The sequence below is a fragment of the Aquarana catesbeiana genome, linkage group LG05, assembly GCF_042186555.1.
Source record: "Aquarana catesbeiana isolate 2022-GZ linkage group LG05, ASM4218655v1, whole genome shotgun sequence".
In the NCBI taxonomy this organism is placed as follows: Eukaryota; Metazoa; Chordata; class Amphibia; order Anura; family Ranidae; genus Aquarana; species Aquarana catesbeiana.
Window position 1 is genome coordinate 134,737,302 of NC_133328.1, and position 13,200 is coordinate 134,750,501.

General features: G+C 42.4%; 1 protein-coding gene across 2 annotated transcripts in view; it reads left to right on the top strand.

Moving 5' to 3' along the window:
* Nucleotides 1-13,200, top strand: part of KCNH8 (potassium voltage-gated channel subfamily H member 8) — a 1,076,212-nt gene that overhangs the window by 72,622 nt on the left and 990,390 nt on the right. The window lies entirely within an intron of this gene.

Here is a 13,200-nt window from a genome sequence, read left to right on the forward strand (position 1 = left end):
ATTTTCACAAAGTCTGCTGCCTCAGTTTTAATGATGGCAATTGGCATATACTCCAGAATGTTATGAAGAGTGATCAGATGAATTGCAATTATTTGCAAAATCCCTCTTTGCCATTAAAATGAACTTAAACCCACCCAAAAAACAAAAAACATTTCTACTGCATTTCAGCCCTGCCACAAAGGACCAGCTGACATTATGTCAGTGATTCTCTTGTTAACACAGGTGTCAGTGTTGAGGACAAGGCTGTAAATCACTCTGCAATGCTGATTGAGTTAGAATAACAGACTGGAACTTTAAAAGGAGGGTGGTGCTTGAAACTATTGTTCTTCCTCTGTTAACCATTGTTACTTGCAAGGAAACATGTGCAGTCATCATTGGTTTGCACAAAAAGAGATTCATAGGCAAGGATATTGCTGCTACTAAGATTGCACCTAAATCAACCATTTATCGGATCATCAAGAACTTCAAGGAGAGAGGTTCAATTGTTGTGAAGAAGGCTTCAGGGCACCCAAGAAAAAACAGAAAGTGCCAGGACTGTCTCCTACAGTTGATTCAGCTGCGGGATCGAGGCACCACCAGCGAAGAGTTTGCTCAGGAGTGGCAGCAGGCAAGTGTGAGTGCATCTGCACGCACAGTGAGGCGAAAACTTTTGGAGGATGACCTGGTGTCAAGAAGGGCAACAAAGAAGCCACTTCTCTCCAGGAAAAACATCAGGGACAGACTGATATTCTGCAAAAGGTACATTGATTATGCAAAAATGGGCTGCCATCAGTCAGGATGTGGCCCAGAAGTTGATTGACAGCATGACAGGGCAAATTGCAGAGGTCTTAAAAAAGAAGGGTCAACACTGAAATACTGACTCTGCATAAACTTAATGTAAATGTCAATAAAAGCTTTTGACACTTATAAAATGCTTGTAATTATACCTCAGTATACCATAGTAACATCTGACAAAGAGATCTAAAAACACTGAAGCAGCAGACTTTGTGAAAATTAATATTTGTGTCACTTTCAAAAAATTTTGACCAGGGCTGCACATTGGAGGGGCACCTTGTCCCATGTTGATGGGGACAAAGACCTCATTCCCGCATTTCTGACTCAGTGGATTTATGCCCCGTACACACGGTCGGATTTTCCGATGGACAATGTCCGATCGGAGCGTGTTGTCGGAAATTCTGACCGTGTGTGGGCGCCATCGGACATTTTCCATCGGATTTTCTGACACACAAAGTTGGAGAGCAGGAGATAAAATTTTCTGACAACAAAATCCGATCGCGTCAATTCCGACCGTGTGTGGCCTGTTCCGACGCACAAAGTGCCACGCATGCTCAGAAGAAATTCCGACACGGGACAGCTCGTTCTGGTAAACTTAGCGTTCGCAATGGATACAGCACTTTCGTCACGCTGCAATGTTCAAAATGGTTTAATACAGCGCACTCTCTTCTTCTTTATAATGTGACAAGAATTAAGTCGTTTTGCTGCTCATATTCACACACACTTCTCACAAACTTTTATTTGTGTTTTTTTAGTGGGATTCCATGAATATATTGTTATTAGTTGTCACATCTGACAGTTTTATATTTTTTTTATTTTTTATTTTTTGGATTTTCAGCCTTTTTTTTTCTTTAATGTTTGGATTTTTGCCAAGGTTGATCTTTGTTCAATGTTATTTTTATTTTTACTCCCGAATATTTTTGTGTGTGTTTTGTGTGTCAAGTTACCCCAACACCATTGATATCTTTTATTATTTAATCTCAAGGAGATTGTTTGGTGTTGGTGTCCCTTGTTCATTTCACATTGTATATTTGAAATGTACCTGAATCCTCACAAACCAACTGTCCTTTTTGAAGTAAAACACATAGGAGAGTATAATTCAAAACAAAAATCCTTTATTAAGGGATCAGAACCAAACAAAGAGGAAGGCAACACTGGATCAACAGGAGAAATTAGCGAAGCCTGGGACCCCCACGGCAGACATCAATTCTTCAACATCAAAATTAGTGGCCTGAGGAGTCCATATGTAAGGGAGGCCAGTCTGGTCCAGAATTCGCAGAGATCCGGATAGCAGCAGATGACATCTGTGTCCTCAGGCTGTGGTACCACAAGAGGCTGCATTTTTTGGCCGACCAGACTGAACCCAGGGCAATCACTGTCTGGTCTTCCTTCCACGCTTCCTTCCAGGCTGTGGCTGTGCAGTTGGAGATGTGGCAGGAGGAGGAGTAGGACCTGGAGGAGGAGGAGGACTGGGAGGACCTGGAGGAGGACTGGGAGGACCTGGAGGAGAGGGAGGAGGAGGAGGAGGACCTGCAGGAGGAGGAGGAGGACCATCCCCAAGATGTGTGTGAGGTGTAATTTGGCCCCTCACACCTTTCTCCGGAGCCTCCGATATGAGGGCCTCACACAAGACTTTTTGGCCCTCCTCCATCCTCTGCATTTTATAGGCTATGAAGGCAGCAATGTTCTCCTCCATGGTGTGGGGTGCTCCCAGGACCTCTGTAGCCCTCCAAAAGAATGCTATAGCAGCCTCCTCTAGGGTACTCCTCCTACTGCCACTTTCTCTTTTCAGGGGGGGTGGAGGGACCTTGATATCAGCCAGCCGGCTCGGCCCGGCCACCTCCTGGCTGAGACTTCCCTGTGTATGAAAAAGGGACATGGTTGTAATGTTTTGCATCATCAATCACAATCCTAAATTAGTACTCCCAACTAACATCTAGTTAACATCATTGATTGGACAAGCAGAAATATTTAGAGGAATGCTATACCTGGCTCAATCTGGGCTCCTCCACATGTGACCTGGAAGGCCCAGGTTGGGCATCAGAAGCCTCAGCCAGGGGGGAAGGAAGCGTGGAAGGAAGACTGGAGAGGGATGGCCTGGGTTCAGTCTGGCCTGCCAGAAAGTGCAGCCTGTCGTAGTACAACATCCTGGGGACATAGATGTCATCTGCTGCTCCGGATCTCTGTGAATCCAGGACTTTCTTGCGCTCCCTCAGATATGTGCTCCTCAGGCCACCAATGAAAATCTTTAAATAAGTGATGTCTGCCATGGGGATCACCTGCTTCACAATTTCACACAATTGCTCCAGTGCTGCCTTCCTCTTTGCTTGGTTCTTGAAATGGGGGTGGGTAATCTCCCACAGACAGGGCAGCGCACTTAGCATCTCTACGAATACTGACATGAAGTCATTGTCTTTCATTAAGATATCCATGTTCACTGCAAGACACAACACAAGACAAAGCCTAATGTCAGACAAAACTCTCCTAATCTTGTTACAATATAGGCCTCAATCTAGAAGCAGTATAGGCACAAGTTTGTCTCTTACCTTCGTTCTTACGATCGGCGCGTCCAATGCTCCTTCCTCCGCTCACAGATCGTACGTAATACGCACGCGTGTTACGCTTTATACACACTGCGCATGCGTGTAACTCCTCCCGCCCCTGACGTTCTTTCTAGTCTATTTCCCGCCCCTTTTCATTCGGCGCAGTGGGTGAAGAGCACATGGCAGAGTTACAGCAGGTGCGTGCTAATTCTAGCAACGAGGAGGAGGAGGAGGAAAGGCCGGATCCAGGCACGTCCCGATCCAGAAGGAGACGTTTTAAGGCCACAAATATGTAGTTTGGGGAGATGTTGGAGATGGTCGACATCATGAAGAAGTCCGACTATGACGGAAAATATGGGCCTTACCCCAACCCGAACATCCGAAAGGCCAAGATCATGGCGAAAGTGGTCAGGAGTCTTGAGAGGAATTTCGGGGTATGAAGATCGAAAGATCAGCTCAGGAAGCGGTGGTCGGACCTGAAGTTGAGAGAGCCAGAGCAGTACCGAAAGATCCGGAGAGTGCTGCAAAAAAGTAAGTAGTTGTGCTGTGTTCCTATTCTTTCTGTCTTTATTCCGTTCGTTCTGCTCCATATGCTTTTATTAATTGTAACGTTTAAAAGGGCAACTTTAATGTTCATGTGCCCATTATTCGTTCGTATCAAACATTTTTCTTTCGGCCTCTAGAACACCATTGTTTAGGCCATATGCATTTTCACACATTTTTTGGGGCCTACTTGGATGCCAAATATTTGTTTGTGTAGATGGGTTTGTTACTAGAATGAAATGCCAACTAGATTGTGTGTAAGGAGAGGACACTGAGCAGCTGTTTTCACATCTGGACACTGGAGCACTAGTGTGGGACACAAGAACACCATTTTTATTAGGGGGGGCACACAGGTGCTCCAGTGTATACTATAGGGGGGCTACATCTGTGAAGCTTGTACCAAACAGGTAAAGTATTGCAGGTTGACAAAGGACACTAAAAAATATACATCTTGGAACTCGGCTAAAATAGACAATTGTACCCCACTTCCAAGCAATGTTTCCTATTTCTAGTTCTGCCATCAAATATCTGTGTGCTAAGTATACCATTTTTGTTTTACATAGGGGAGAAAAGACTCGGAGGACACCCCTCATCCCAGGAGAACACAGACCCCCCACCTCTGGAAGAAGGGGAAATACCGCAAACACAAGATGCTGAGCAGGAGGAAGAAGAAGACGTGGTGGAGATTGGCACCACAACAGGTGAGTGTCTGCGACCACAGGCTCAGGTAAAAGAGATGGATGGTGGCAGATTTTTGAGACTTTTTTTTTGTTCTTTATCTCTTTTTAGGTGATTGTGATGTGAGGGATAGAGAGCGCTTTACTTCTGAAAGTGTCCAGATCCTGATCGGGGAGATCATGGGGTGTAATGCCGAACTGCAAAACATCAAGCAAAAAATCAATGATGTTATTAAAAAAAATAATAACATCATTGATGTTTTGGGGCGAATTTAAACCCCACAAAATCACCTGTTTTATTATTGTGGTCCAATCTTCCAAAAATTTTTTCAATGTTTAGAAAAGCCAAATTTGGAGGATGCACACAGTGTGCCAACATGTGCTATCTGCCATCACGGGAGATCAATGGACGCGTTTTGGGGGTGCAACCCTTTCCTCAATTATAAAGTCGCGTTGAGGAAGGGCTTGCTCCCCCAAAACACGTCCCTTGATCCCCCCTGATGGCAGATAGCACATGTTGACATTCGTAAATTGGTGTGCATCTTCCAAATTTGGCTTTTCCAGGGGTGATTTCCCCCCATCTGAACGCTATATCAAACCCAGTTCCTAAATACTGATGTCTGATATAGCCTTCAGGTTTTACCTAATGTGAACTTTGTAAGTTCAAGTTTTTTGGCTTTCTTGTTGGTTTTACACAGGCCTGTTTTATCTGAAATGGATATTTCGATTTTTGATAATGCTACTGCAAAAATTGTTATACAACAAACATGTTGGTTTGTTTTAAAAACCTTTCGTAAATGCACATGTGATTGTGCAGGTATAAAAAAAGTGCCTTACTCAAGAATGTGTGGATTATTGTCTCAACACTACAACACTTTTGGGGTGATGTGATTGCTGTTTTATGCAAAAATGGGGGTTATTTCCTAAGGGCAAATACACTTTGCACTACAAGTGCAGGTTCAGTGCAGTTGCAAGTGCACTTGTAGTGAAATGTGTTTCTGCATTTAGGAAGTACCAGCCAACACTGTTTTTTATAAGGTTACCCAATCACGACATTTTCTGCACTCAACACATTTCTGTCAGGGTCAGCTAAAACAAACACAAGCAGTAAATGTTCACAAAGAATTTCTTTTGGTTGTTTTTTATTTGAAAAAGGTTTCACAGACTGTCTGGCATATTGATAGCCCCCCTACCCGCAAAGAACTCCAGGTAGCGTAACCGGACATCACGGGCACTCAGGGAGGGCAAGCCAGGACGGCCACTTTCAAGCGCCGTCAGTGTTGATGGATTTGGGATTCCGGCCTCAGGCCCAACTGAGCCAGCATAGTTGGCTGAATGTTTTCTTAAAAAATTATGGAGAACACAGCAGGCAAGTATTATATGGTTCAGTTTATACTCCGCCATATGGATGGGTGTCAGAAATAATCGGAACCGGCTGGCCAGGATTCCAAATGTGTTCTCCACCACTCTTCGGGCTCTGGCCAGCCGGTAATTAAAAACCCTCTGTTCCGGGGTGAGGGTCCTCATCAGGAATGGCCGCATCAGGTGGTCCCCCAGCGCAAATGCTTCATCAGCAACGAACACAAATGGGAGACCTTCAACATTGTCCTCTGGAGGTGGCAAGTCCAAGCTGCCATTCTGGAGATGCCTGTAGAACTCCGTCTGGGCGATCACTCCACCATCGGACATCCGGCCATTCTTCCCCACGTCCACATACAAGAACTCGTAATTAGCTGACACCACCGCCAACATCACTATACCATTAAACCCCTTGTAATTATAATAGTACGACCCCGAGTTGAGTGGTGGGACGATGTGGACGTGTTTCCCATCAATTTCCCCTCCGCAGTTAGGAAAGTCCCACCGCTGGGCAAAGTGGGAGGCCACAGTCTGCCATTCCTGTGGCGTTGAAGGAAACTGTTGAGGAAAAAACAATAAACATTACTATTTTTTCACAGAAACATGGCAAGCAGATTAGACACAAACATTATGGGGCAACCTCCAGATAGCATTTATTAAAGGGAATTTAACAACAACAAAGTATAAGGTACACCTATCATATTCCCCCTCCCGCCCTCATGGGCCATTTCTAACATTATAGGGGGGGAACTCTTGGACAGGTAACCCTCTTCACTTCATTGAGAGATGAATGCCTAAATAATGGGTATTACTTGGAACAGCCCCTCCTTAGTTACACTATTGGCAGACCACTGGACAGGTAAGAAGTGTCATAATACAAAGATATAAATACACACTGTACACATTTGAGCACATTTGAACATTCTGCTATTACCTATCAAGATAATAATAGGATACAAAAACTTTAAACAGTACCATTGGAAAGTATACAGGCAGGCCCTTGCACTACATGCTTTGGGGAATTCATCCATACATCTGACCAGTAAAGAGGTGGGTATAGTGTGTATGGGTTTGGCAAAGTCAGCAGATAGATGATTGAGGATAGAGAATTGGGATCAGCTGACTTAGCAGTTGGGGGAGGGAGGGTTACAAAAAATTTGGGGACACCACAAAAAAAAACCTCTGGCACTCTGCCTGAATTTAAATAAAAAATAACATTTCAAAACATTTTAGGGGGTGTTTGGGGTAAAACACTACTATAGAGCTGATAAAATACATTATTAAGTGACTACATGAGGTGAATATAGGGCAGGAGACACCATGCTGGAGAGGTTATTGAAGGGCAAATATGTATGAAGGACCTAAAATAATAATTACATAACAATCCAGCATGCATGAGAACAAAGGGGACATTCACAGCATATTACAATCATGGTAATTAGGGAATGAGGAAAGAAATACAAGATATTATCAAACATTAAATACAATAAAATGTGAGATAAAAGGATAAAAATCTTACCTTCATATAGTCCTTCTGCAGGACCTGGATGATGGCAGAACAGGTCTCTGGGATAATGATCCCCAGAGCCTGGGGGGAGATGCCTGTCGAGAACTTCAAGATCTGCAGACTTCTCCCTGTGGCCAAATACCGCAAGGTAGCAAACAACCTCTGCTCCGCAGTGATGGCTTGCCTCATGCAGGTATCCTGTCTGCTGATATAGGGGTCAGCGAAGCCAACAGACGGTGAAACACGGGGTCCGTCATCCTGAGAAACAAGAACTACAGAGGAAAAAAAATGGGGGTATTTACTGTATTTAAGATGATTCAAAAATGAGCAAACAGTGTGGCCAGTGGTAAAAGTGAATAGAATTCAAGGGTGTATCAGTAATCACGGACAGGAGGAAGGAGGCCTTGATTCCCCTAGGCCTCTTAATTTAGGCCACTTGGAAAACTGTGTCCAGCTTAGGAGACATCACTTACAAAAATATATTGATAAGATAGAATACGTCTAGAGATGGGAACAAAAAAAAAAGGTGAAAGACCTGGGGGATAAAACATATAAGGAGTAAGACTTCAGAAACTTAAAATGTACAGTCATGAGTAAAGAAGGGTGTGGGAGACATGACTTAAATCTTTAAATACACTAGAGGGTTAATAAGGTTCAAGAGGGCATTATTTTCAATATAAAGTTAAGATCAAGAACACAGGGAAATTTTCTCAAACCAGGAAGAGGAAAGTTCAAAACTCACATTAGAAAGTATTATTTTACTAAAAGATGAGTTAATAGACTCTCAGCAGAGGTAGTGAGTCAGTCAACATTAAAGCGTAACTCCCCGTTTGTTGAGAAAAAAACATTCTTCTCTGGGTGATCTATGCACATTGCAAGGATTATAACAACCTTTGTTGCAGATTCCTACCTTTTGTTATTTTGAAGAAATCCCTCTGTGTTTCTCTGTGCTTATGCGGAAAATGAATCTAATGGGAGTGGTTTCATAATTATCAACCAGCTGTGGCACCTGCAGAGCACTAATGAGGAAATCTGCTGGGCCTGTATCCCTGGACGTGTTCCTATTGGAAGTATCTTACCAAAAATGACATTTTTGTTCCAGGGGATCCCTGAAATCTGACTTGTATCTTAGTGCAGACTTCTGTGAAAATCAATGAGATAATCACACAAGCAGGAAATTATGTTTCTGGAGTGTGTTCAGTACACATTCTGTGTACAGAACAACTTCAGGTAGCCATATTGCATTGCATTTTCTGAAAATTACAGCAGCTGCAGATTGAAAAGGAAAGGTAATTTTTAATAATGTTCAATTGTGTCGCAATTGTACATGCTATATTTTTTTTCCTTATTTGCTATTTTTGTCAAGGATAGTACTTACTGAGGCCGAGATGCCGAGAGCGGCTCACCCTTGTGACCACGCGCACCCTGTCCCCTGAAGGTGATACAGGGAACAGGTGGCACGCGGAGGCACAGGCCACCAGCAGGTGTGAGTTCCTTGAAGAACCTGAGGAGTTGTATGAGGGATAGCTGAGCTTCAGGAACTGGCTGAGGGTCCAATGCAGGACAGAGGAATCAGGTACCAGAAGAAGTAAGCAAGTCCGTGAAACAGGTCAAATCCAGGTAAGGCAAGTAAGCAAGTCCATTAGGCAGGCCGAGGGTCAAACACTGGTAGGCAGATCAAGCAAAGTCTGTTAGGCAGGCCGAGGGTCAAACACTGGTAGGCAGATCAAGCAAAGTCCATTAAAGCAAGCCGAGGGTCAGATCAAGGAGAGCAGCAGCATAGTCAGGAACAGTCAGGGTCAAGGCAGGTGATCAGATATGGCAAACTGGAAACAGGCACACACAGGAAGCTGACGACAAACCAGCAACCCGTCTGGGCGCCAGAGCCATCTGAAATAGCCCCGCCACATCGTGCGCCTCGGCATGCGCCATTGCGCTCACTGCATGCGCTACCGTGCACACTCACGGGCTACTGTGCACACGGGAACTGTTGTGCACACGCACGTGCCGCACCATTGGGCCGTGCACGTGTGTGCGCCGAAGCGCCAATCCGCCAAGCATGCACGCAGGAGCATGGCGAGTAAGGATAGAAAAAGTCCTTCTCTGACAGTTTCTCCACGAAAGTGTAGTTACCCTTTAAGTGGATTCAAACATGTTTGGAACAAACATAAATCTACTGTTCTACTCTTCTAAAAGATTAAAAAATAGGGCAGACTTAATTGACCACTTGTTTTTTTTGTTTCCATGTTTTATAGATCTTAGGCTGGGTTTGTATATCCTCCCACAAAGCACTCATCACTAACCCCTACAAAGGGCATCGTTTTTTCAACTAACACAATTGATAGACATTATTCCTCCCAGAGAAGCCACCATTGTGGCACTATTCCTCACACTAACACCAACAACGGGTCATTGTTACTTCTATGGATTTAAATTATGGAGCACTGCTCCATCTACAGACATTAAGGATGAGGCTTTATTTCTCCTCCCCCTAGTTACAGGCCTTAAGCCAATTTTTACTAACCCTAGCAAGGGATTTTTTACTCCTACTCATCACTAAGCCCCAGGCTTACTCCCACTGATGCTGGGACATTTTCAACTCCCACTCATGACAGTGTGCCCACGTAAGGTCAGAAGGAATGTAAACTGGCCCATTGTTTAGAAATCTAAGGGATCTTGGGTTACAGTATTCTATGTTATGGACAGTCATCCATGGTAAAGGATACCACTTTAGCTTTTAACACATTATGGTAGGTAGACTAATGATTTTTATATCTTTGCAAAAAATCTGTCCCAGTCAAAATGTGTACAGTCAGTATATTTTACATTCCTTAAGTTCAGTAATTGAAAATGTTCAACATTGTATCATTGTTCCATTTATTCCTCTTAAGCCATGTAGTCATAGATTATATGGTAGACATATGGTCAGATGTATATATCTTTTAAAAGGAGGAATACATTTAAAAGCTAATGAGGAATGAATACAGTGGGGTTTATTTACTAAAACTGGAGAGTGCAAAGTCAGGCTCACTTCTGCATAGAAACCAATCAGCTTTTAACCTCAGCTTGTTCAATTAAGCTTTGGCAATAAAACCTGGAAGCTGATTGGTTTCTATGCATAAGTGAGCCTCATTTTACACTTTCCAGCTTTAGTAAATAAACCCCAGTGATTTCATTTGTACACTAAGCTAAAGTTATAATTCTGCTAAATGTAGGCTTATTAAAATAAAATGGTTTATGAATGAAAAAGCAAATATTTTAAAATTTGAAGAAAGGCAGTGGCATTAGCAGTAGGCTGGGTCATGTATTAACTATAATTTCTCTCATATTTCCTGCATGGTCAATGTGGTGGCAAAACTATCATCACCAACCCAGCCTATTTCTGACATGACATTTGTTGTTTACAAGTTAAAATCTGTATTTTTTGCTGGAAAATTACTTATAACCCCAAAACATTATATATATATATATATATATATATATATATATATATATATTAGTAGAGACCTTAGATAATAAAATGGATATCATTGCAATATTTTATGACACACCGTATTTGTGCAATTTTTTTGTATGTGAAAGATGATGTTACGTCGAGTAAATAAATACTAAAATGTGCGATCACGCTGCTTCTCAATCAGGATGAAATAATAACTAAAAAGTGATAATAAATGAGTGGTAAGGTAAGTAGGTAAGTGTTTCATATACAGTGCCTTGAAAAAGTATTCATACCCCTTAACATTTTCCAAATTTTGTCATGTTTGTCATGTTACAACCAAAAACGTAAATGTATTTTATTGGGATTTTATGTGATAGACCAACACAAAGTAGGACATGATTGTGAAGGAAAATGATAAATGGTTTTCCAAATTTTTTTCAACTCAATATGTGAAAAGTGTGGTGTGCATTTGTATTCAGCCCCTACAATACTTTGTAGAACCACCTTTCACTGCAATTACAGCTGCAGGTTTTTTTGGGGATGTCTCTACCAGCTTTGCACATCTAGAGAGTAACATTTATGCCCACTCTTCTTTGCAAAATAGCTCAAGCTCTGACAGATTGGATGGAGTGAACAGCAATTTTCAAGTCTTGCCACAGATTCTCAATTGGATTTGTGTCTGGACTTTGACTGGGCCATGCTAACACATGAATATGCTTTGACCTAAACCATTCCATTGTAGCCCTGGCTGTATGTTTTGGGTCGTTGTCCTGCTGGAAGGAGAACCTCCGCCAAAGTCTCAAGTCTTTTTCAGACTCTAGCAGGTTTTCTTCTAATATTGCCCTGTATTTAGCTCCATCCATCGTCTCATAAACTCTGACTGGATTCCCTGTCCCTGTTGAAGAAAAGAATCCCCACAACACGATGCTGTCACCACCATGTTTCACAGTGTGTTCAGGGTGATGTGCAGTGTTAGTTTACCTCCACACATAGCATTTTGCTTTTAGGCCAAAAAGTAACATTTTGGTCTCATCTGAATAGAGCCCCTACTTCCACATGTTTGCTGTGTTCTCCATATAGCTTCTTGCAAACTGCAAATGGGACTTCTTATGGTTTCCTTTCAACAATGGCTTTCTTCTTGCCACTCTTCTATAAAGGCCAGATTTGTCAAGTGCATGACTAATAGTTGTCCTGTGGACAGATTCTCTCACTTGAGCTGTGGATCTCTGCAGCACCTCAAGAGTTACCACGGGTATCTTGGCTGCTTCTCTGATTAATGCTCTCCTTGCCCAGCCTTTCAGTTTAGGTGGACAGCCATGTCTTGGTAGGTTTGCAGTTGTTCCATACATTTTCCATTTTTGGATGATGGCTTTAACAGTGCTCCATGAGATGTTCAAAGCTTGGGATATTTTTGTATAACCTAACCATGCTTTAAACTTCTCCACAACTTTATCCCTGACCTGTCTGGTGTGTTCCTTGGCGTTCATGATGCTGTTTGTTCAGTAAGGTTCTCTAAAAAACCTCTGAGGGCTTCACAAAACAGCTGTATTTATACTTAGATGAAATTACACAAAGGGGACTCTACTAATTAGGTGACTTCTGAGGGAAATTGGTTCCACTAGATTTTAGTTAGGGGTATCAGAGTAAAGGGGGCTGTACAAATACAAATGCATGCCACACTTTTCAGATATTAATTTGTAAAAACTAATTTTGAAAAAGATTTTTAATTTTCCTTCCACTTACCAATTATGTGCCACTTTGTGTTGGTGAATCACATAAAAAACCCAATAAAATACATTTACGGTTTTGGTTGTAACATGATAAAATGTGGAAGATTTCAAGGGGTGTGAATACTTTTTCAAGGCACTGTATATAAAGTGTCTGTGCAAATTCAATCCATAAACAAACATATAATGCAAAAAAGCCAATGCAATAAATAATAAAGCTTCTTATAAATTGTGCAATCAAAAAAGTCTCTGTTTGATAAGGTGCTTCATAAAGACGACGCCACAGTGGGTTTCCCTCCAGATGTGCGTTGGTGGAGTAACGCGTAGAGATTGAGCCTGGCGGCAGGAGTTTTCACTGGTTTATGTGAGATGCTGGATTTTATTATATGCTTGTTTTTTACCAATAAATGTGAGTGCATTTTATGAAGTGGGTTCTGTGTGGTGTGTTGAGCCTAATAACCCAGGTACTGCACTATTGGAGGTTGTTTTTCTGTTGTCTATGACCTATATGTGAGCTGTGTGGTGCCATCTTGGAGAGGGAATTCCATTGTTCCTAAAGGAACCTGAACACCAAAGTTTGGTCCATCAGATTGACCTGTGTACATGCTTTGTTGACCCATAGGGGTCTATA